General features: G+C 40.2%; 1 protein-coding gene across 6 annotated transcripts in view; it reads right to left on the reverse strand.

The window, feature by feature from the left end:
• Enox1 (ecto-NOX disulfide-thiol exchanger 1) overlaps positions 1–25042 on the reverse strand; it is a 674222-nt gene that overhangs the window by 532746 nt on the left and 116434 nt on the right. The window contains exon 1 of one of the 6 annotated variants that reach the window (XM_045145346.1): positions 18623–18678. The exons of the other annotated variants lie outside the window; for them this stretch is intronic. The gene's annotated coding sequence lies outside the window, so the exon portion shown is untranslated. Of the gene's footprint in view, positions 1–18622; positions 18679–25042 lie in introns of those variants that run through there. 6 annotated transcript variants of the gene reach the window in all.

Raw genomic sequence — 25042 nt, forward strand, 5'->3', positions numbered from 1 at the left:
TCCCATCAGGAAACCTTACAAGTTATAGCTTAATAATATATGAAGATTATTATAATATAGATAATGTCTGCTACCACTTCTCACATCAAACACACATAGGGAGAACTCTATAGAGTAGGCTGTGATATGGCAATCTCAAACATATTTTTTGAAATGTATAAAAACAATATGGTTTTCTTTAGGTATTTCAGTTGCTAGAGTAAACCTGTAAACTATCAGTAGTACTTATAGAAAAATCTGGTTTGCCCACTTTTTAATCCCAGTCCCTAGATGTAGCATATGCCCCTAGCGTATAGTGTATATTCCCCCAAATAACTGATGAATAAATTAAATAGTTAAATAATCAACTGATTGGTCAGGGTAAACAATCTAGTTAAACAAAGGAAATCACTAACATATTCACGTACTTTGAAAATTCACCTTAGATTTTTGATACTGTGACTCAATTATAAAGTCAACACAAGACCTGGGATGAAACTTATCTCCAAACACTAGGAAGAGGCACTGCTTACGGCAGGGGCACCAAGCTGTCGGCGAACAGCTGACATTGTAAGAGAAAGTTATAAAATAAAACAAAATTCTGAAAAGCAGACAATCTCAAAGAGTACAGAGTCCTGTGATAAATTAATTCCTCTGTTTATGCCCAAGATACTTTTTACAGACCTACTGCCACAGAAGTTCTCAACATGCAGTTACATCTCCTCAGAAGTTTCTGAGCATAGCATGCCAAGATTTGTCATTTAATCAGAAAAAGCTCTCCAGAAATATACTCACTCCACAGACCAGAAAGGGAGTTAGAATGACTCCTGTCTGGGATGAAGGAAAAAGGAGACATAGCCAGCTGAACAAAGAAGGATAGAACCCTGGGAATTCCCTCCAGGAACACTCTGGATTCACTTCTGAACTAAAGGGTCAGCTAATGATGTGGGAGTTTGGAGTCCTGGGGGTGATTAGATCTTCATAACAATGCAGGAGACCACAGGCCAGTGAATCTCAGCTTCAGGTCCTTGTCCAAGTTATCAAAGAATTGAAAATGGAAGCTAGAGAAAGGTAAAATATGAATTATGCAATTGATTTTAGAGAGAGTTCAGATCCAGAGAAAAGGCTAGCAGGAAAACCCAAGCAAGCCAAAAGAAGTTCTCCCCCTTCCCAGTCTGGCTCTGAAGGGGAGGGGAGATTTTCCTCACATTTCTGGGGAAGAAGCAGAGCTCACATATATATGGAAAGCAAAGCAAGAGAGACAAAGCACAGAGGTGTCAGAGAGGACTAAGAGAGAGTAAGAGGATCAAATCTTCAAGAGAGATCACACATGTGACAAAGCAAGAAAGCACCCAAAACAAGGCAGGAAAGCATATGGGCACCACTAAAGCAAGGCTGGAAATAGAGGAGGAGACCCAGAAGAAGCTTCTAACACTGTAGTTAAGCTAGGGTCAGAGCAGCCAAGAGCTTACAAAAGTCAAGAGGGCCAAGGGCCAAGAGGGACCAAAAGGACCAAAGGCCAAGAAGCAGTCACACATGGAGTTTTGAGATTTATATGTGTCAGACATCTAGTTTGAATAAACCTCATCATCAGAGGCAGGTGTGTATGGTCACTGGTTAGTTGGTGCATCCAGGAAGGGCCAGCCCACAGATGTTTGAAGCTCAAAAAGAAGCAGGAAGCTACTGTTGAGGTGTTCCTTGCAGCCATATAAGATGACACACTATCTGACATGAGTTCTAGTCCTGCCATGGTAGGCAAGGTAGCATCCATGTCTTTGTGGGCCAGTCCATAGCCTACCAGGGGGGGAAAAAAGATATTTTGCTCATAACATGTATAAGTAAGTAGTTTCCCAAAACAGTAACTATAAATCACTCATCAATCAACCAAGAAAGTGATACCCTAGAAGCTGATTAAGAGGGTCAAAGCAACATATAACAATCAAAAACCTCATGGCTGAAAGATGGTTCATTTGGTAACGTGTTTTCCATCCAAACATGAGGACCCGATTTTGGATTCCCAACACCCACATAAAAAGCTGATGTGGCAAAACATACCTGTAATCCCTGCACTGAGGAGGGTAGAGGCAGAGACAGACTTGGGCTTTTGGGCTAGCTACTCTAGCTGAATCAGTGAGTTCCAGATTCAGTGACAGACCCGATCTCAAACATAGACAGTGATTGAGGAAGATACTTCACATTAACCTGCAGCCTCCATGTGTATGTGTACACACACACACACACACATACACATGCATACCCAAATGTACCCACACACATATGAACATACATGCATATCCCACATATTGAAATTTTTTAAGTTTCATTTATTTATTTATTTGAGACAGGGGGAGAGAGAGAGAAAGAGAGAGGGGAAGAGGCAGATAAGGAAACAGAGAGAGAGAGAATGGGCATGTCAGGGCCTCTATCCACTGCAAATGAACTCTAGACACATCTACTACCTTGTGCATCTGGCTGACATGGGTACTAGGGAATACAATCTGGGTCCTTAGATGTCACAGGCAAGCACCTTAAACACTAAGCTATCTCTCTAGCCCATGAAATTTCTAAGTAAAAGTAATTAATAACAGCTACTTCATCACCATGTTCCAGAAACTGGAATTCATGTGCTCTATGTTCACACTATGAGAAGGTTTTTTTTTTTTTAATATGAAAAAGGATTAATGTCAGTGAACTGAAATCATCACTCCAGAAAAACACATGTCTGTGTTACCTTATAGCATCACTAGCCATCACACTAGACCTAGCTTACAAATGTACTATATTCACCTTTCCTAAGGAGTTTACACTTTGAAAAACACTTTGACAATCCTAGGGATATATGTTTTAACCAAAATCTGACCTGGGGTCAAGTATCTAAAACCCACCACTGGAAAAACAACAAGAAATTACTATTCATGGTGTTTAGGACATGCTACCCCCAAATATGGTACTGTTGTGACAATAGAAAAAACAGCAGAGGCAAGAAAGCCTCTCTCATACCCCTTATTCTTCTTCCCTGGACAAAATCACAAGCACTTAGATAAGATTTTCTGACCTCCTAAATCAAATCACAGAAGTCTCAGGAAGAGAATGCCCTCCCTACATGTGAAAGAAAGGGGCCAAAGACACTGAGATGCCAAGAAGAGTCTGAAGACCTTGGTAAACACCCTGTAGCTGATTAGTAACAGATTACACCTCCTTGGTAAAAACGTCCTTTAGCTCATTAGTATTAGATTATATCTCCTTTGCCAATCATATTTTTCCATTGTAAAATTCCTAACCTAAAGAAATATAGAAGTCAGGAAACTGTTTTTGGCAAACAAACAGGAGGCTCTACTAAAAAGCAGGTAAACAAGAGGCTCTGCTGGGATGAATAGCATTTCCTGGGGCCTGCATTGTTGAGCAAGCTCCTTAAGACAAGTGGAACTCCTGTCACAGGCCTGCCTCACACCCCACAGGGGGGGCTTCCTACACCTGACCAACAGACCTATTTAAGTTCTTTTTTTTTTTTTACTTTTATGACTGCAAATGTCACATGTAAATTATGGTTTATGGCTTAATTCGCATCCTGTTTCTTTTTTTATAAAAACTGACACTCAGAAACAGTTCAGGGCTTCACTCAGAATCTGGGGTGGAGCCCTGGTATACCAGACTATCCTTTTTTTCCCTTTTCTGTCGTTTTTTACTCAATAAAACTTTGCCTCACATTCCGTGAGGCGGTGGTTTCACTTGTGTGACATTAGACCTCATAACACCATAACTACCCACTTCTACATTGGGTACCATCAAAGTAAGTAAATTTAAACACTTCTTGGGGTCTTCATTGCTTTATGAAGTCTCTATTTCCATGTAAAAAAAAAAAACCTGTTTTTCTCCCTAGGGATTTTTTTGTTTGAGAAACCTTTATCACGAACCTAGGATGGGTAAATACACTTTGCTTCTCTTACACTATTTTAGAGCATGGCCTAGACACATATTACTTCTTGTGCAAACCATGAGAACCACATCTGTTACCTCCAACAAAGAAGACTTTCTAATAAGAAATTAAAGACAACATTTTTAACTTTTCCCCTTAAATTTCATTTTGAGGTTTCCAGCAATATAGTTTTCTACCTATATGAAAACCACAGTTCTACAATTTCAATCATATCTAAAAGTCATGAAAAATCATTTTCAGGCCAAGCATGGTGATTCATGCCTTTAATCCTAGTACTCAGGGCAGAGGTAGGAGGATTGCCATGAGTTGAAGGTGACCCTGAGACTACACAGTGAGTTCTAGGCTGGAAGGAGGCCCTACCTCAAGAAACAAACAACAACAAAAAAAAATCAACTTGAATTTAATTAGAATTATCTGCTTTATGTTTTAGACTATTGTCTATTTTATTCTCTAACTCTCTGGGTTGTCTTCATGTAGATAGTGCCAAAGCAACCTATCAGATTTGGTTGTCAGAGACAAAATTTAAAGACAAATTGCAATCTCCCATTGATAGCATAAATTCCATGTCCATGGGAAAGAATCTGGAATAGTGAATTCCAGGTTATCCTGGGCTAGAGTGAGACTGTACCTTGAAAAAGAAAAGAAGAAAAAATCATTTCAAATTGAAAAATTAGTTTTGTTTATCATGTGCTTACTTGTAAATTCTATAGCTCTGCTTTGTCCTGGAACATCCAGGAATGGCAAAGCACCTGTCCCAAAGCTAACCCTTCCTCTCTGATTCACACCTAGACCATCAGTTTCACCAGCATTTCAGCATTTTTAGATCTCTTCTGCCTCTTGTCAATAAGCAGATTCTTTAGAACAGAAGCAGATTAACAAAGGAGGACTCTCACCACCCATTCCACCTGCAAGATGCAGTCCGGGGAATCTTCTGGAAGCAATGATTAAATAATGCTCTGGGTGACAGAGGACCCTGGGTGAACCCTCTATAAGAGATCACCGAATATTTTCATAGTTTACAAGGATAAAGCAATTACAGCTTCAGTCACTCATGAATAAAGCCTCTTTAACATTTTAATGAGAACATTAACTTGGCTTCACTTGGTTTAGCCTTCCTGGAAAGTCTTTTAGCCTTAAAAGAAAGTTTCTTTCAAAACCAGTACTGAAATTACAGGCTCCTCTGTGCCCCATTGGGCCACAAACAGTAGCTATATCACTCATCTCCCAACTAGCCATGTTTTTGATCAAACTAAAGTTTGGGAAATGAGTAAGACATCTAAAGAAACACCTTCCTCTGCAGTGAGTGTGTGCATGCGTACGTGAGCTCACTCATTTAATACCAGCCTTGTCTCCTAATATGTGGCTCAATATATGTTAAACGATATTTTCTATGCTATTCTCCCTTAATCATTTTCTGCTGCCTCTGTTCTTTTTTACCATGTGACTGATTCCCACCAAGGCTCCAAACAGCCTTTCAGCTGGGGCCCATTAAATTCAGCGGACAACACACAGAGCTTCAGAAGCCAAAGGTGAACAAGAAATAATTCCCAGACTCGGTGACTTAACATGAATTTCTGCCTCAGCCTCTGAAAAAAATCTGGAAATCTGAAGCACAGTGAACAAAAATTTGTCACCTTGAAACCAAGTAGGAAAGTAGTATAGGGCTAAAGGGAATTAATGTTCAAGTCACGTATGTATTCAATTCTTCAAACATTTACTAAGTATCTATTGTATAGATATACTGGTCTAGGCTCTGAGAGAACAGTCAGTAGAAACACAGACCAGACCTCCATTACCACTGAACTGAAGCTCTAGTAGAAGAAGCAAAAAGGGAACATCAGAGGGCAGCAAGTGCTATGTAGAAAATATAACACAGTCATGTGATAGGAAGCACTAAAATGAACAGAAATTTAAAGTCAAACAGAGAAAAAAAAGCTACAGCAAAATTTTCAAGATCATGAAAAGACATAGTGGAACACTGGATGCCTATTCCTAAGTTAAAGAAGGTAATTATAAAAGTTATCAGAAGCTGTGGGGCAGAGAAAGAACACTGGGACAGAAACTACTCTGATGATAGCACAGAGAGGAATTCACATCAGTGCTTTATCCAAAGCCCAGAATAAGCAGCACCAAATGTGATCTCTGTCATAAGCTGTGTAGACCCATCAGTTATAACAAGTGTGCCACAGGGGTGTGAACATTGAGAGTAGAGAGGAAGTAGGGAAATGTCTACATGTTCCACTACATTTGGCTATGAACAAAAACTGCTCTACAAACAAACTCTATTGTTCAAAATACTAAGGATATGGTGAGTTTAAGAACGGAGGAGTCTGGTTAGAGTGTAGTGACAAAGTAGCCAGTGGATAGCATCAGGGTAAGCAAGGTAGGTCATTGTCACAAGGCACTGGAAGTTTTCAACAGGGCTCATCTTAATGCATATTCCTTTTTTTTTTTAAGCAGGATCTCATTCTAGCCCATGCTGCCATGGAACTCACTCTGCTCAGTCTGTAGCCCAGGCTGGCCTTGAACTCACAGTAGTCCTCCCACCTAAGCTGGTATTAAAAGAGTGAGCCTTGGGGCTAGTGAGATGGTTTAGTGGGTAACGTGCTTGCTTGAAAAGCCTAGTGACCTGGGGTTCAACTCCCTAGTACCCACATAAAACCAAATGCACAAGGTGGCACATGCATCTGGAGTCTGCCTGAAGTGGCTGGGGGCTCTGGCATGCCCATTCTCTCTGAGGCTCTCTCTCTCTCTCTCTCTCCTTGCAAATGAACAAATATCTTAAAAATGGTGAGTCACAATGCTCAGCTACATTTTTCATTTTTGAAAGGCCCCAGCAGTTTCTGGGTAGAAAATGGACTAGAGAGAAACAGCCCAAAAGCTGCCAATGTCCTCTGGGCTAGTCGGGTGGCAGCAGGACAGAAGAATAATGATACAAAATATGTCCTGAAAGAGAACCCATTAGGATTTTTAACAGACACACAAGGTCTGGGGAATGAGGAAGAATGAGGATTTAAAGATGATATCTGGATGGAAGGTAGTATCACTCACTAAGATGGGGAAGACTCTTCTTAGCTACTAACTCGGAGACAGCACAGGGTGTCATGTACAATGTTACAGGCACAGGGAAATGATGAGCATGATCAAACCCATCAATAAAACTTAAATTTGGCTTGCTGGAATTATGCCTTAATGTAACTAGCAAATGCATATGTGTATACAAATCTATATATGCATATAATATATGAATATAAATATATGGAATTATAATGTTGTATTGAAATCTAGAAAAAATTTCCAGTCATTTCAACAGTTTTCCAAGAGATAGAGAAAGAAAAAATTGCCTTTGTTATTGTTATCCCTGTGTTACCCCAGGAATGTGCAAGGAAGCACGGGGTAAATGAGGTAAGTAGCCTTTCTGAATGTCACACAGAAAGTGATCTGCAGAGCTGAACTTAGAAGTGGGGTTTCCTTGTCCTCAATCATACATATACCATACACCTGTGAATCTTCCAGAATGTACCAGGCACCCTGTGGGCCTGGCTGTACTATAAGAACAGATATCCCAGGATAAGGTAAGGGTTTGGGGTACAAGTACAGCCTTTGTCACTTTCCTTCATCTCACCTGTCACAAATGCTGGTACTGAAGTAAAAAAATCAGTAACACCAAAGCTCAATGTCCAGAGAGTAAATCATATATTAAGGAACTGATTTTAAATAGACATTTTAATACTGAACAACATGCCCAACACGCCTCTACTTAACAAACTTCACCCAAAAGCACCCTGAGAGTTGCACAGGTAGAGATTCCATATATAAGAAGGGCACACATGCCCAGAAATCACTGGCTTCCTGAGACCTTGGTACATGCCTTCATCTAGAACTCCTCATCTGTTATTTTTCTAAAAACACACCCAAATCACTGAACAACAGGCATGGTAGTGAATACATATAATCCTAGCACTCAGGAGTCAGAAGGACTGCCACAAGTTCAAGGCCAGGCTTGTCTACTTTACAAGTTACAGGTTAGCTAGAACTACATGACACAATCCTTTTTTCCAATATGAATAAATTTCAAAGAAAAGAAAAAAAAAATACTAGAGCCAATGAATTCACAGGTCTTGCTTTTGTATTATTATTTCAAGGAATAGAATTCAATTGCAGGAGATTAACTTTGATGTTAACTCACATTCTACTTTAAGAAGGCAAATGCTGGGACAGGCCCCCAGATACACTGTCCAGTCTGCACATGACCTGGGCACATTTTAAAAACTGGCTTCCATCTTTCACCTAATAGGCACTGCCTGAGAAGCTATGAGGACTTCCATTTCATAATATTTTGTCCTCTAGGAGAAAAACAGTAAAAGGGTTTAGGCCTCTGTCCTTAGGATTCATGCATTTTGTTCCTATATTTGTCGGTTGTTCATTGTCATGTTGATTTTCAGAAGTGCTCTCTGGCTTTTTGTCTGTATTTTTCTAGTGTATCCCATATTGTAAGCACAGTCTGTACTGAATTGTGTACTGGAGCCATTTACTTCTACTACTGATTGTCTTGTCAAATGCTTTCATAAAAGCCATAAGTGATACAGGCCCAACAAACACAAAACTAGAGCTAACACTTGCCATGATACTGGAAAAACTGAGATGCTTACCCTCTGAAACTGTCCACAGGATCTCAGGTCAAGATCATCTGTCAAGGCCTTTTCTCCCTACACATTCCGCCCTATAAAGTTTCTGAGTTTCCACTGATTAGACAAATCATATTCAAAACTCTACCTTCTCCTATCATTAAAATGTTCTTTCCTTTGTGGTAGATTGCAAAGAATACAGGAAGGCAGCAAGCAAACGTAAAGAGAACTGGCTAACCCAGAGAACTGACCCAGAGATCCAGCTCCCTTGAAGGAGAGGAAGGTAGGCTGCTGTGGTGGGAACAGTGGAGAGCAGGCAAGCACACAAGAATGAATGAATGGAAGCAGATAAGACACCCAGGAGGACACAAACAGGAGCCTGAGCACCACCAAGAAGCATTGCAGATAACTCCAGAGGCTGAGAGCAAAAGGCTACAGGGTGACTGGAATCTGCCACTGCAAATGGGAGGAGCTGAACAGTCAGGAGTAAGGCCAACACTGACACTCTTCTGCCTTCACAAGGAAAGCAACCTCCTTCTAGAGCCTTATTTCCCTCTTCCTTTTAGTTTGAGCTATGTCAAATGCCATAATGTCCTCATGTGACACTTGATACTAGGAAGATATGGATGCTTACAGTGACACTCCTGTAAAGACCTTTATACAATGACACACTATAACTCTTTTTTGTAACATTTATTTATTTATTTATTATGTATTTATTTATTATGTATGTATGTATGTATGTATTTATTTATTTATGAGACAGAGAGAGAGGAAGAAGAAGACAGATAAAGAGATAGGTGTGCCACAGCCTCTAGCCACTGCAAAACTCCAGATGCATGCACCAACTTGTGGGTTCTAGGGAATTGAACCTGTATCCTTAGGCTTTGCAGGCAAGTGACTTAACCACTAAGCCATCTCTGCAGCCCTTCCAAGGTGCTGGGAGGAGCTTGAAGGAGCCTGGAGACATGGGTCTGGCCTACTCACTCCACACCACCATGGCTGCCTGCCTATACAAAGTCTGCACAAGGAACCCAGACCAGAGCATTGGGAGGAGACAGGAAACAGGGATCTGGCCTGCTCACTCCATACTGCTGCGCCCACCCGCACCCAGCCCCTCTAACTCTTATCAAAGCATTTTTCACCATTATTGTCTTTTAATTCTAACAGACATATGGACTATTAAGTAAACCGAGGCCCAAAGAGATTTATAGTCTTGCACGATGCCAAACAGGTGAAAAGAGTGGATTCAAACCCCTTGATCTTCTGACAGGAAAGCTGTGAAGACTATATATGAGTGTATATTTTTTCTCTTACTCTACAAATAGATACTCTCTAACTAATAATGGTACAACTTAAGATATTTGACTTTATGATGCTATGAAAATGACAAGCACCGAAGAATGTGCACTCTGAAGTTTGATTTTGTCTTGGGCTGGAAATGTGTGGTATAACATTTCCTTACTATGCTGGGCAACAGCAGAGCATTACAGTTCTCAGTCAGGTACAGCACACTGTGCTGTATGTTAGGATGTTCAGTGTGTCAGGGATATCAAACACATTTTGACTTAAAAGATTTTCAGTTTATTATAAGATGACATAACATAACCCCATCCAAAGTTGAGGAGTAGCCATGCGTGGTGGCGCTTGCCTTTAATCCCAGCATTTGGGAGACAGAGGTAGGAGGATTACCATGAGTTTGAGGCCACCCTGAGACTACCATAGTGAATTCCAGGTCAGCCTGGGCTACAGTGAGACCCTACCTCGAAAAACCAAAAAAAAAAAAAAAAAGTTAAGGAGTATTTGTAGTATGAATTTCACTTATCTAGACTTCTCTGATTCAGATCTGGTAAGGTAATAAAACACATGTGCTGTACCATATACTGGGGACTCTGTGAAATGCTAGAGTAAATGTGGCATATACCACATAACCAGAAAGCTGAATGAAATGAGCTGACATCCAGAAATGCAGGAAAAGTGAAAGCTTCCCCTAATTTAGTCATCTGGATGGACTAACCTCACCAATTTAGCACCAGTATGCATTTTTTAAAGATTTTTATTTAAGTTTTTTCATGACAACTTGCATACTGACAGATAATAAACTATGATAATTCCCTTCCCTCCATGATTTTCTCCTTCCCAACTCCATTCTCCATCATATCCCCTCCGTCCCTCCATTAGGCTCTTTTTTATTTAGATATCATTGTCTTTTTCTGATATTATGAGGGTCTTGTGAAGGTATGGCTAGGCACTGTGAGATCATGTATATCAAGGCCAAATTCTGTCTGGACAATTGCACTCTAAGGAGTGGTACCCTTCCTTTGACTCTTACATTCTTCCTCCACTGTGATAGAGATGTTCCAGTGCTAGACACTCCTCTGTCACTTATTCTCAACATTATGTTACCTTTTGGGTTATCCCACTGGAAACTGCCATCTGGAAAGAGAAGCTTCTCTAACCAAAAGTGAGAGTAGCATTAATATATGAATATGAACATTAAGTGTAGTGCTTACAGGGCAGTTTGGTGGCCATAATATATGCATTTATCCAGACAAGAGCAGGTTTTATATCCCTAAGTCTCATGACCTCCCCTGTCATAGGCTTTTGATTAGGTTTTCAGTACCAGGCATGTATTCTCTCCCATCGAGCAGACCTCCAGTTCAATTAGAGAGCAGTTGGTTTCCCCTAGAGGAGGCATGCCACTATTGCACCTGATCAGTCATTTGGCCTGTCTGGCCAAACTTGAGGTTTCCATTGTCCACTGTTTTCACCACTGATGATTTTTCTCTTCCATAGGGCTGCTTGCAGAGCAGCCTTTTCCACTTTTCAGTTGGCTGGTCTATAGGAAGAGGGTTTTCAGCTCAGCACCAGCTTGATTTCTCAGTGACCTTGCCACCCAGGCATGTGGAGTCTTCAACAATAGGGTCTTTTATCTGTCACTCTTGGGAAACCAAGAGCACTGGCAACAGTCCATACTGTTTTAGAGGCAACAGGGATCTCCCTGGCCAACAACCCACTGGAAGGTATCCCATCCCTGGCATTGAAATTTTTCTAGTACCAATCTATGCCTTCTGAATGTGCCATTATCCAAAAAAGATAAAAAGAATTAGTTTTTTTAATTTCTTTTGCTCACCACCTATGGTGGTTTGATTCAGGTGTCCCCCATAAAATTAGATGTTCTGAGTGCTAGGTTCCCAGCTGATGGAGATTTAGGAAATAACACCTCCTGGAGGCAGTATATTGTTGGGGGCAGGCCTATGGGTATCATAGCCAGTGTCCCCTTGCCAGTGTTTGGGACATTCTCCAAATGCTGTTGTCCAACTTATAATGGCCAAGAGAGGATATCCACCCTCTGTTTATGCCATAGGTTTTCCCCTGGTTTCCCCCTGTGATTGTGGAGCTTCCCCTCGAGCCTATAAGCCAAAATAAAGCTTTTCTTCCCACAAGCTGCTCTCAGTCGGGTGATTTCTGCCATCAATGAGAACCTGACTACAACTGTAATGCTGGTACCAAGGAGTGGGATTGCTGCTAGACAGCTATATATGTGGCTTTAGCCTTTTGGAGCTGATTTTCAAGAGGAATGTGGAAGTATTTGAAACCTTGGCCTAGGAGACATTTTGCAGTACTGTAAGTACAGCTTGATAGATTATTCTGGTCAGAGTTGAAAGACCTGAATATAATAAGAACTAAGGACTGTGAGGTTTGGCTTATGAGGATTAGAAAGAGCTTTGCCAGGACTGAACTATAAACAGTTTATGTGAGAGGCTTGTTATTATATTTGGGTCCTGAGTTGTGCATGGTTGCTCTGTGTAGAAATGGACTGGTGTGTGCAGAAGGATATGGCACAGAAAAATCTTTGGGCTGAAACTGCTGCCTGTTCAACTATAATTAAATGAGATATTATAACTTTTGAGATTGGGCCAGCTGCCCTGCACTGGGGCAACAAGAAGAATGTGGACACTTTTGAAGGGGTCTGAATACTCAAGGAGTGTCCTGTTCTTCAAAGTCTGCTTTATTCCCCTCTGGATTAACAAACTGGCACCCAACCTGGTATTATGGCATATAAGAAATGCAGGAAAGAGAGGGTCATTGAATTTTCAATACAGTCTTGTGTTTTGGAAATGACCGTGGGCAGTGTGAAGTAGGTTTGCTGGATGCCTGCATGGGCACCCCATGGAGCTATGAGGATGGACCATGGATTGCAGTGGAGACCCAGTGGAGATGCCAGGACCACAAGATGGCTGCTAAAGAGAGCTTCCAGGCCTGGATGAAGTTTTCCAGGACTGTGAGTAACCTAGCTGGAGGGGCAGAATTAGAACTCCAAAGACTTATTGCTGGTTAGAATTACTGGACTTGGAGATTTGTCACTGAATAGAGTTGTTGGACTTGGAGCTACACAGTATGATATTTACCCTGTTTAAACCTTGTATTGGTTGAATATTTCGTTGCTATGCCCAATGCCATCTTTTGCAGTGTGAGTATTTATTCTGTGCCATTATGGGTTGGGGGGGGGGGTTCTGGTATTATGGCTCAGTTAAAAAAATCTTGGACTATGGGGATGTATGAACATCATTGGAACTGATAAAAACTATGGGGACTTTTAAAGTTGGATGAATGCATTGCATTTTACATCATGTACGGCTACCAGTTTATGGGTGCCAGAGGTGGAATGTGGTAGTTTGTTTCAGGTGTCCCCCATAAACCTAGGTGTTCTGAATGCTAGGTTCCCAGCTGATGGAGATTTGGGAATTAACACCTCCTGGAGGCATTGTGTTGGGAACAGGCTTATGGGTATTATAGCCAGTTTCTCTTTTCCAGTGTTTGGCACACTCTCCTATTCTTATTGTCTACCCGATGTTAGCCAGGGGGTGATGTCAACCCTCTACTCATGCCATCATTTTCCCTGGTATCATGGAGCTTCCCCCTCAAGCCTGTAAGCCAAAATAAACCTCTTTTCCCTCCACAAACTGCTCTTAGTCAGGTGATTTCTACCAGCAATGTAAATCTGACTGCAACAGCACCCATCCTGTATATAAGGTTTAAGTACTGAACTTGGAGCAAAAAACATATTGCTCCTTTTTCCCATGTCATGTGTTCTTAATACATGAATAGCCTAGTTTACCTCAAAAAAAAGTCAACCGTGCTCAGACAAATAAAACATTAAAACAATTTTCAGTGACAAAATATGATTATTTTTTGAAATTATTATTTATTTACTTATATGAGAAAGAAAGAAGTTGAGAGAAAGAGAACACACTCCAGGGCCTTTAGTCTCTGCAAACAAACTCCAGGCACACGTGCCACCTTGTGCGTCTGGCTTATGTGGGCACTGGGGAAATCAAACCTGGGTCCTTAGGCTTTGCAGGCAAGCATCTTAACCACTAATCCATCTATTCAGCCCTAAATATAGTTATTTCATTGACCATTTATTCCTAAAAATTTCTTCAATCACCATCTGGTTTATATATTAACTTATAAACACATATGTTTAAATAATACTATAATGTCAGTCCTTGCACAGAAATTCAGACTTAAACTCCAACCTAACCTTATTAATATTAAAACTTATAAATTAAAATATTTAATGAGCTTCACATGAAAAGTAGTGTCTACTTTGAAATAAATCCATCATTTGTTAACAACACCCTTGGAAGCACTGGGAGCACTACTTTTTCCAGGAAACCTGAGCCCAGGGAAGCCTTACCAGCAAGGTATCCAGACACTATAGAGTTTTTTAAATGAATTCCACAAAATACAAAGTGTTTATTCCTTGAGTGCTATAACAATTCAAAAGTATGTAAGAAATTTAATAAGATATACCATGCCTGCCTTGGAGGAAGTACAATAAATCTGAGTATATATGAGCAGGACACTAAAAAATGTTCAGACTGAATCCTCACTTTGTCATACTTATCTCTAAAACTTGAAGTTTACTCAACCTTTCTCATTCAGTGTCTTTATGTGAATAATGGTAATGATTACAGTAACTACTTTAGAGCATCATCACAAGGATCAACTAAATCATCATTCCTAAAGCATTAAAAGCAGTTACCCACACATAGGAAATTCTCAGGGTTAGTATTATCATTGTGATTATCATTATGAACTCAGAGGCTAAAAACATTCATTTTCATAGTTAGTAAACTTGAAGTTATAACAGATCCTATGAAATGGAAAGATAGAAACAAAAATGAAAAAATTAATGCCTGGATTCATCAACCATTCTTACATCTCTCTAACAAATCTTTAATATACATACTACTCACAGAATTAAGAATGGTGGTAAGTAGAGGAAAGAGAAAAAGATGTGAAGAAATATTTAACAAGAGAAAGTGAAAGCAAAGAGGAGTTCCCGTGATGGTCCAGAGTCAGAAGAGGACCTACAAGAAGAGAAGAACACCTCTTCTGCTTCATCCTTCTCTCCCTAGGAAGGCCTTCTTCAATCTTTCATTTCCATACTTATCTTCAGCTATTTCTACATGTAACTCTCTAGTGTTTACATCTTTTGTTTATAGAACATTATGTATAGAAAGGACCTTAATCCAACCCTCTCCTTTTATCCATAACAACACTAAAGGCTAGTGAGACTAAAGCTTGCTCAGGTTTACAGCTCTATAATGACACAAACAAAATTGAAACTAGACTCCCGAGTCTGTGCTATCTCCCATAGGACAACAAAATGAGTACATTTATCCAAATGCAGTCTGCCTGGCCCTTATCCCATTTGGCAGATATATTAATTTTGCTCTTGGGAAGAAAATCTTGAGAAATATTTTTAAATGAATTAGCAAGAATCTAACTATGTTTTTAATTCAACAAACATGTTTTATTATTAACTTCATTGTTTGTTCAGCCTGAAATTATCTTTTTCTAAATCCTTCCCAACCAATAACAGGACAACCAGATTTCAGTTAAACAGATGGTCTCACTTGGGCCATACCTAACACACACACACACACACACACACACACACACACACACACACACACACACCATGAGATGCTTAATAAGAAAGAACTTTATGCCCCCTTTAGCCCATGTTCCTAAAAAGGAAGTATTAGTACTTCAAGATAGGGCTCTCATAATATATTCTTCAATATTCTGACTTTCCAAGTCAAAACCACCCTCTGACCAGTGTTCCCAATGTTGTTTCTACCCCCACAGCCAAAGGCAGCCTATAGAGTGGTCCATCGAACCCTCATATCTGTTTTCTGAAGGTTCTCAGCACACTTGACCCAAACCAGGCAACCAAGCCCTCAACACTAGTGGAAGACAGAGATGCTAAAGCGAGAGCCTTTCAGTCATTTGTTAAAAACACCTTATCTGTTTTCCTTTTATTATATTGAAGAGCCTTAAAGATAAGATTTTAAAACAAATGTTTTATTTTTTTTAATGTTTTTTTTAAATTTTTTATTTATTTATTTGAGAGCAACAGACACAGACAGAAAGACAGATAGAGGGAGAGAGAGAGAGAATGGGCGCGCCAGGGCTTCCAGCCTCTGCAAACGAACTCCAGATGCGTGCGCCCCCTTGTGCATCTGGCTAAAGTGGGAGCTGGGGAACTGGGCCTCGAACCGGGGTCCTTAGGCTTCACAGGCAAGTGGTTAACCGCTAAGCCATCTCTCCAGCCCCAAATGTTTTATTTTAAGCAAAAGCTAATACATGCTCTGCTTGCTTCTACTCTCCCTTCATGTTCCCTGGAATCAAGATGGCAGTTCATTGCCCTCTGCTTCATCATGTGGGGCTTAAGAAGTATGAACCAGCTATGACACAGGGAGAAGTTCTGACAGTGCTTGCTTAGACTATAGGAATCTGAATCTGGTCCACTAAAGACAATTACACTGTCTAAATAGTGCTCATGTCTTATGGATTGCATGTTCATAGAGCTGGATTACTAGAGAGTCATTCAGAGAATGCTAATCACATGTAACTATCCTTTCTTACTACGTGTTTTTATCTTTCTATCACAGCAAACACAGGTAAGCCACCTAGGTGGTAGCAGTTTGGGATGCTTAGTCATGTAGAATTCAACAAGAAGAAAATCAGAATACAACAACAACAAAAAGGCAAAAATCAAAGGTTCAAGGCTCTGAAAGAGCTGAGTCAATACTTGGATGTTCCTAAAGAAGGCATTAGGGGAAAAAAGGCTGTTGCATCCTCCTACCCTGCATGCCAGCCAGAACCTGCAACTCACTCTCTCCAGATACCTCTAGGAAAATAGATACTCCATAATGTAACAGGATTTGAGATCCTGGGGGAGCCAATTAGATTTAAGTTACTTTCAAAATTCTACAGAAGAAAAAACCTTAGGAAATCTTGGCATTTGAAATGACATTTTACATGTTCCTCATTGGGCCTGTGGAACATTACTTATAATGGCCAATTGTTGTGCTTTTCAAAGAAATATTGAGTTTTTACTAGAATAAAATTATTAGCTAGTAAAACAATCTTAGATTCAGAGGGAGAATGTGGCACATCAAATCTAATAGGTACTTCACACTTTACCTTTGAAATTACAAGTTAGACCAAGATCAATGGCAGATATTTGCTAAGAAACCCTCTCCTTATGGCTAGCTGACTGTTATGCATGGCTTTGAGATTCCTAGTTGTCTAGCAAGTCTTTGACAATAGGATGCTGCAAGGCCTGAGGAATTTTCAGAGCTATACAAGCTCCTCAATGACCTGGTGGTAAGTGGGTGGCAGGAGAAACTGGTGTTGGGATAGAAGGGGAGAAAGCCAAAGGGATTGCAGTGTCTCCCTGGTGACAGAAACAGTACTGGGCTTTAGCTAATGGTAGAAAGAGAGACCCAGGTATCCCTTGACTGTTCACTATGCTAATGTAGTGGCTAAATTCAGAATAACTGCTAGTTAGATGCAAAGCAAATGCATCAAAGACAACAGAACCAGGCAAAGGGCAGTGGGACTTTAAAGAGACCAGTAATAGTTGGGTTTCTGAGAGGCTCTTCTTCATTACAGGATGAACCAATCACAGTGCCATCTCCAAAGATGACTAGAAGACCAACCAGGCTCCCCTGAAAATCCCACTCACTCCTTCCCCTCATTTTCAATATAGCACCAAAGCAGCTGGATCTAAAAATCCAAAAGAGAGATCATAGGAAACATGGCCTCTTAAAAACTATTCCAGGATGGGCAGGAGAGATTGCTTAGTGGTTAAGGCACTTGCCTATGAAGCTTAAGGACCAAGTTTGATTCCCCAGTACCCACATAAGCCAAATGCATAAAGTTGTGCATGCATCTGGAGTTCGTTTGCAGTGGCTAGAGACCCTGGCACACCAGTCTCTCTCCCTCTCTCTCTCTCTCTCTCTCTCTCTCTCTCTCTCTCTCTCTCTCTCTCTCTCTCAAATAAATAAAATATTTTTAAAAACCTGTTCCAGGACTACTAGGCAAAGGCAACCTATTCTTCTACCATGGAGTTGGTTATCTGGACCATATCTCTTCAACTTCCACTTTCCAGTGGAAAGGGTGGTAATTTCCCTGCTTATGGATGGAATCCAAGTCTATAAATACATGTTCAATACCTACTCAACCTCTGAATCATGTCCCAGAGGACAAAGGGAACTCCTACTTTACCTCCAGAGATCACCCTGACTTGAGAACACTGGGTGACATGGGGAGCCCATGTTTAATGTTGTGTGCTCTGTAAGGTTCCATAACCATAGACATCTCCTCATATAAGCACATCTGTCTTTTTGTATCCTCAGTTCCAGCCATTTATGTAATTGTTCTTTTCCCCCCTTAAATTCTTAGAGAATTGATAATTTAATGACTGGTAAGAGCAATGTGTGTCATAAACTGTCAGGTTCTTGACTCGTGTGAGAGAAACAAGTTTCTCTATAATTGAGGAACCACTGTAACCATAAAGGACTTCACCCAGCTATATCGGATGGGGTACTAAAACTGAGTTATCAGCTGGAAAGAAGAACAGATCCAAAATAATTAAAAAGATGAGCAAGAGTCTGATTCCCAAGATGTCTTCTAGTATAGATATTAAAAGATGCTACAATCTGTTAGCATTCTTATTAGTTCATTTACAATAACAGCCACAATCCCAACATACCTCATACTCTAGTGGTAGTAACAACTAGGAGATGATCACATCTTTGTTTTTCAGGCCCTGGAACTCCTCTGAGGATGATCACCCTACAGAAAACAGGTAATCTTCAGAAGCAGCTCAGGTCCCATGTATGTATCTATCACACTGAATGAGATGACCTCTCTAGAGAGAAGAAAAGATTCAGAGCTAAATAGAGCTGATGTTGCTTTAAGCATTTCAGCCATATTCTAGCACAGACACTGACAAGCTACATCTATGAGTCTTTTTGGAAAAATATTTTTCCCTAATTACAAACTGGGAATGTAGATATTGTACTCAGGCAGAAGTCATCAGAGTTAAATAGTAGAAGTATAAATATTTGATGTTTGAGATGGTTTTCAAGGATATAGTATATAGGATGCCTCTTTAGAGCAAATAACATTTAGAAATTACTATGCCTTAAGCATTTGCTTTCATTTTGGCCTGTTTAAAGCATGCTTTCTCAATTTCCCAAGATCCCCAAGGTCATTGTCTCCGGTGTTTGTTTTAAACACAACTTGGTGCCAAAGAGTCTGCTTCAGATTTCAAGTTCACTCAGATGACACTTTCCCACGCTCTGTCTCTTCATATTTCCTCACATTCAGATCCAGTCCATCTTCATTTTCTGTGTGAACTTTCACTCCTCACTAATTTCAAACATTGGCCCTCCTGCAAAGTGCCTTCTATTCCCCTGGTGGCTGCCAGGAAGGCAGAGGAGAGGAGGAGCTTGCTGATGCTACAGAAGCCTCTGTGGTGGACTCAAAGGGAACAGTGAGAAGCTGAGCATGGGTTCTCTGGGGAGCCAGGTGAGCAGTGTCAGAGCACAGCTGAAAGTCATTTGGGCTCTAGCCTAAAACAGGTATTCCAAGGCCTGACCAGTAATCTGCTAATGGCTTACATAATGAAGAAATGAGTCACCATACTTGGCAATGCAGACTCTGAGTTATGGGAGGCCTTACTTAATTCAAAAGGAAATTCTGAAAGAAAAGTATTAGGTGATGTCAGATCTATTTTCGTTAAGGCGCTGGTGGCAGGATAAAGGTTAATGAATTATGGACATCTGAATTCCTTTGCCATTTCCACCTGAATTTAAGACTGTGAGCTTCACTTTGAGCATAGCCAGTGCCTGCCGGGCAGTCTGGGAAGTGAGAGTACATTAGCCTGGCCCATTCTGTTTCAGACAAGTTCTGCTCAGAACTAACAGAAGCTTGCACCAGACTTTCAGAAAACCCAGAAACCAGGTAGCAGGCAGGCAGATACACACACACACAGCCACACACACACACACCAGTATAAACATATAGAAATCTTCAAACCAGGCATGGTAGTGCATGCCTATATCCTAGGAGTGCATGATTTTTAATACTAAACTGGCAACTTAAGTTCAAAGACAGTCTAGACTAGAGAGTAAGATGTTCTCTCTCTATATGTATATATCAATAATTATTATAATGTTCTTTACAAAATCATTGTCAGTTCATTTCTATTATTTTATTATTTTGCTTAACAAAGTTTCCCACTTAGACTTATACCACATTCCATAGTGTCATACTCATTCAAACATGATTTCGAGGAGTCCACACCCAGGAACTGAGCTTTCCTGTGTGTCTCCTAGGGAGCTTGGGGAGGAGAGGTGACATCATGGGAATAATGTCTGTCTTCTCTCCAGTGTCAAAATTGTTCTACTAACTTGTAGTCCAGCAGCAATAAATGATTCCATTGGCCCAGAAAATTCACATAGAAAATATCAAACCAGTGCCACTCCAGCCACAGAGAAATGTGGGGAGGCTGGCAAGAAAAAAATTATCTTGGCAAAATAGAAGAATAACAGAGATAAATATTACCCATGTAAAAACTATGTCAATACATGTACAAATAGAATTATGTGTGCTGTCCTCTGTGGACCCATGCTCTTTGTAAAACTGATAAATTAATATGTCCCCTACAATTACATTTTAGATATATAAGATACTTTCCCTCCTTATCATGTATATTCTAAGCAGCTGGTATCATACTTAACAAATATTTGTAAGTAAAAAATATTTGTTGGGAGGCTGGAGAGATGGCTTAGCGGTTAAGCGCTTGCCTGTGAAGCCTAAGGACCCTGGTTCGAGGCTCAGTTCCCCAGGTCCCACGTTAGCCAGATGCACAAGGGGGCGCACGCGTTTGGAGTTCGTTTGCAGAGGCTGGAAGCCCTGGTGCGCCCATTCTCTCTCTCTCCCTCTATCTGTCTTTCTCTCTGTGTCTGTCGCTCTCAAGTAAATTAAAAAAAAAAAATATTTGTAGGGCTGGAGAGATGGCTTGGTGGTTAAGCACTTGCCTGTGAAGCCTAAGGACCCCAGTTAGAGGCTTGATTCTCCAGGACCCATGTTAGCCAGATGCACAAAAGAGCACAAACATCTGGAATTTGTTTGCAGTGGCTGGAAGCCCTGGTGTGCCCATTCTCTCTCTCTCTCTCTCTCTCTCTCTCTCTCTCTCTCTCTCTCTCTCTCTGCCTCTTTCTCACTCTGTCTGTCACTCTCAAACAAATAAATAAAAGTAACAAAATTTTAAAATATATATTTGTAAATAAACAATGAAAGATTGAACAGAACATTGTATAAGTGACTATTTGATCCAGGATTGTCTCTAACTAGGTCAAAAAATATTCCTTTTTCTGTACGTGTTGTGACTGTAGATGGTTAATACTGTTAGACTGGGAGTAGATCATGTTTGCTTGGAAGATGAGGTATCTAGGATGCTTGAATACTTAGGACTGGGTGGTTACAAATGTGTATGTACCTCAGTTTCCTTGGTTCTTTACTCTACATTTTTCCCTTTTAATATCCACAAGACCAGCCTGTGTCATGCCTGGTTTTCTCTTGATTTGGTTAATTCAATTACAATTATTACTCTAAAATGAGATTCTTCTCATTCTAAGTCCCTAGAGGGACGGCAAGGCAGAACATATGACTTGGTATGACTTCTGCAGTGCTGCCTACAACCTGGGATCAACATGTTCAATACAACGAACCCTGGATATTCTGTAAGACCTACTATAGACAAGGCCCTGCTTCTTGCAAAAGTTATGGTTGCTGAGAGGTAAGATAAATAACAAGGCCAGTAGAGTAAAGTGAACTATAGTGACAGAAGATTCTCATAACATTGCTAGGCATATGTAAAGAGCTAGGACCTAATGTGAGTATAAAGAAGGGCTTCATAAACAAAGCACCTTTTAGGTTTTGACCTGAGAGGAAGTAAAACTTTCCACGTGAAAGGGAAATATGTAAAGAGGAGGATTACCCACAGAGACAAGAGAAAATATAAAGAAAACAAAATAGTAAAACAGTAAAAAGAGGGAGAGTTTAAGTGAGGGGTGAACTCAGGCCTCTGTTATTACAGTCCAGGGGCAGAGGAAAGCCACTAAAGGATGCTAAACAAGACAGGGACAGTCATATTTAAGTTTGTAGAGACAGTTGTGTTGCACCTAAACATGTGCAGACATAGGAGTTCTATTGTTGGGGTAGCTGCAGTAACAAGCTGATCCTCAACATTTTCCTCTAGGCAAGAATACGCTGGCTGCCAAATAGAAAATGCATTATGAGGCTATAAGATCAGACATGTAGGAGTCATGTGGGATGCCATTTCTATATTCTAAGTGCAATAGTAATGGTGACATTGAAAATGGAAAGTAGATGGGTTCAAGAGAAGACAGAAGTAATAGATCTGACAAGATAAGAAATGTTTGTTTTAATTTCTTTTTTGTTTAGTTTTGTCAGCCATATGATTTTTGTCATTTCACATATACTTTGTTTTAGTGAGAAAAATGAACATAGAAAAACATACAAATGAATGACTATACTTGTGTTCTGGTAGAAAAAAAATGCATTTGAAAGATAAAAAATAAAAAGGACCAAGAGGACGCATTTCCCCCAAAGCTGAATTGTGCTAACTTGTGGACTCTGAAGCATGTGGCAGTCAGAGCGGCAAAAGGCTCTCAGTATTAGACCTGGAGATCTGGCGGCCACAGCTGCCAACAGGAAAAGTGGTGTCAGGAAGAAGAAAGGAGATGTGGTATGCCTTTAATCCCAACACTCAGGAGGCAGAGGTAGGAGGATTGCCATGAGTTTGAGGCCACCCTGAGAAGACTACATAGTGAATTCTAGGTTAGCCTGGGCTACAGCAAGACTCTACTTCAAAAAAATCAAGGAAAGAAAGAGAGAGGGGGGGGGGAAGAAAAGAAAGAAAGAAGGAAGGAACGAAAGAAGAAAGGAGGGAGGGAAGGAAGAAGGAAGGGAGGGAAAAGAAAGTAGTGTCCAATTTAGACATTTTAACTTACAATACCTGAAAAATAACACCCACAACACTTCTAATAAGCAGATGCCTGGATTTAGGTTTCAAAAAAGGAGCTAGACTCTAGATAATCCAGCACAGTCGTTGGGTCATCAAAATTCAGTAGCATCAGTAATACACAATTATATTTCAACAGGTGATCCAAGAACGTCAGATGGGAAAAGGAAGGACATCATTTCAGAAGCCTGCTGACTAGCAGCATCCATTCCACTCAACCAAAGAGAGGAAGATAGGAGCAGGGCACTTACAGGAGATCTTTATGAAGAACACTGTAAGAAAGGAAGGGAAACAGCAGCATTGGCTGTGTTTCTGGGATCAACAGTAAAGTGGATGTTGGTGGGCAGCAAGAGTGCAAAAGCTGGGAAGGCATGAAGATGAATGATGCTGATTCTGGCAGCCAAGAAGCCAGAGACGAGCTTCAGAGCTCTACAGAACACCAAGGTAAGGAAAAAGAATCCAGCAAAGAATAATGGGTAAAGTAAAACTAGTAGATTGTTAACGGGTGAACAAAGATAGGAATGATACAAATTTAGCCATTAAACATTGAGCCATCTATGAAAAGCTGATCAAATATTTAGACAAAACAGACCAAATTTCATTGAAGGGAAATATGGTAAAAATCAGTGCTGGCAAAAGCCTGATTTTCATTCCCAAGCAAATAGATTGACTGATTTAGGGCTATGTACCATTATATTCATTTTTTTCTATTACTTTTTGTGTCCATAAACTAACCTTCATAAGTAAAATGGATATTCTGCATCAAGATTTTATATGATCTTATACACCTATGAACATACTAACAGAACAATATTATAAGACTGGCTCTGTGTGCACATGCTCACAGGACTCGTTACCAGCATGCATCGCAGTGCATGTCTACAATTATACATGCTCTGTTTCAGTCAAGCCTTCTCCCTCCACCTACACCACGATCATGTTGACTCTTGTTGAGAAGACCAAAGAAATAATGCCCTGTTACATTTTAAGCTCTGCTCCATTATTACAAAATAAAATGAGTCTATAGCCTAAAATATTGAGATAGGAGCCCTCATGCCCTTCCCTGGTTCTCAGCCAAGAAGCCTCACCTAGAAAGAAAGGAACCCAAGATCATGTTGCTACATTTCCAGAAAGCAGAGCAGTGCCCATCAAGCTATGCCCAGCTGTCTCTTTATTAGGTCTTTGAGGAAAGAAGAGTATTCTCAGTTTTCTTTTGCTCTTTTGGCAAAATAACAACTATCCTTGCTTATAAATAAGCTTGAGAAAAGAGACAAGCATATTAAAAAAAAAAAAAAAAGACCTGCCCAGAAAGTACACAGAGAGTAAAGAGAATGAAATGGGAAAATTCTTTTACTTGCCCAGCATAAATTAGCAAATTCAATCTGACCACGAAGTGATTTATAAGCATGTCCTCAAACACCATGATACTCAATAAATATAAATTGAAAATAATGAGAATGCTTTAGAAGTTGCTTTAGGAATGTGTACTGTTATATTCTTTTTTTCTCTTTTTTTCACTTTTTGAGGTATGGTCTCACTCTAGCCCAGGCTGACCTGAAATTCCCTATGTAGTCTCAGGGTGGCCTTGCAATCAGTGCAATCCTCGTACCTCTGCCTCCCGAATGCTGGAATTAAAGACGTGTGCCACCATGCCCAGCTTTGTTATATTCATTTTTTTCCTTGTTTAATATTTACTTACTTATATACTTTCATATATGGCTGCTGAGATGAGATTGTTTTAAAATCAGCTCCAAAAAGCCTTTCTTATTACTACTTGTACAGTGTCATCATTATTCAAAGTCTATCAACTTCTAACCTTGTCCCTAAAGCATATCTACTTATAAATAGTGATGAAGCTGGAAAAACCTCTATCAGAATTAAATAGTTTGAAGTAAATTCTAGAATCATTTGATTACTATAAGAGGGAAGGAGTTGGGCAAGATGATGTATATATAGCCCGTGGAAAGTTACAGGTAGCTGTGCAAAAGAATTGGTGAGTGCAGGCTTCACTACTTGAACATTGTTTCTAATGCTTTCAGCCAGATCTTCTTTCTTCACTGTCACTCTCCTAAAGTA

The sequence above is a fragment of the Jaculus jaculus genome, chromosome 3 (genome assembly GCF_020740685.1).
Source record: "Jaculus jaculus isolate mJacJac1 chromosome 3, mJacJac1.mat.Y.cur, whole genome shotgun sequence".
Taxonomy (NCBI): domain Eukaryota; kingdom Metazoa; phylum Chordata; class Mammalia; order Rodentia; family Dipodidae; genus Jaculus; species Jaculus jaculus.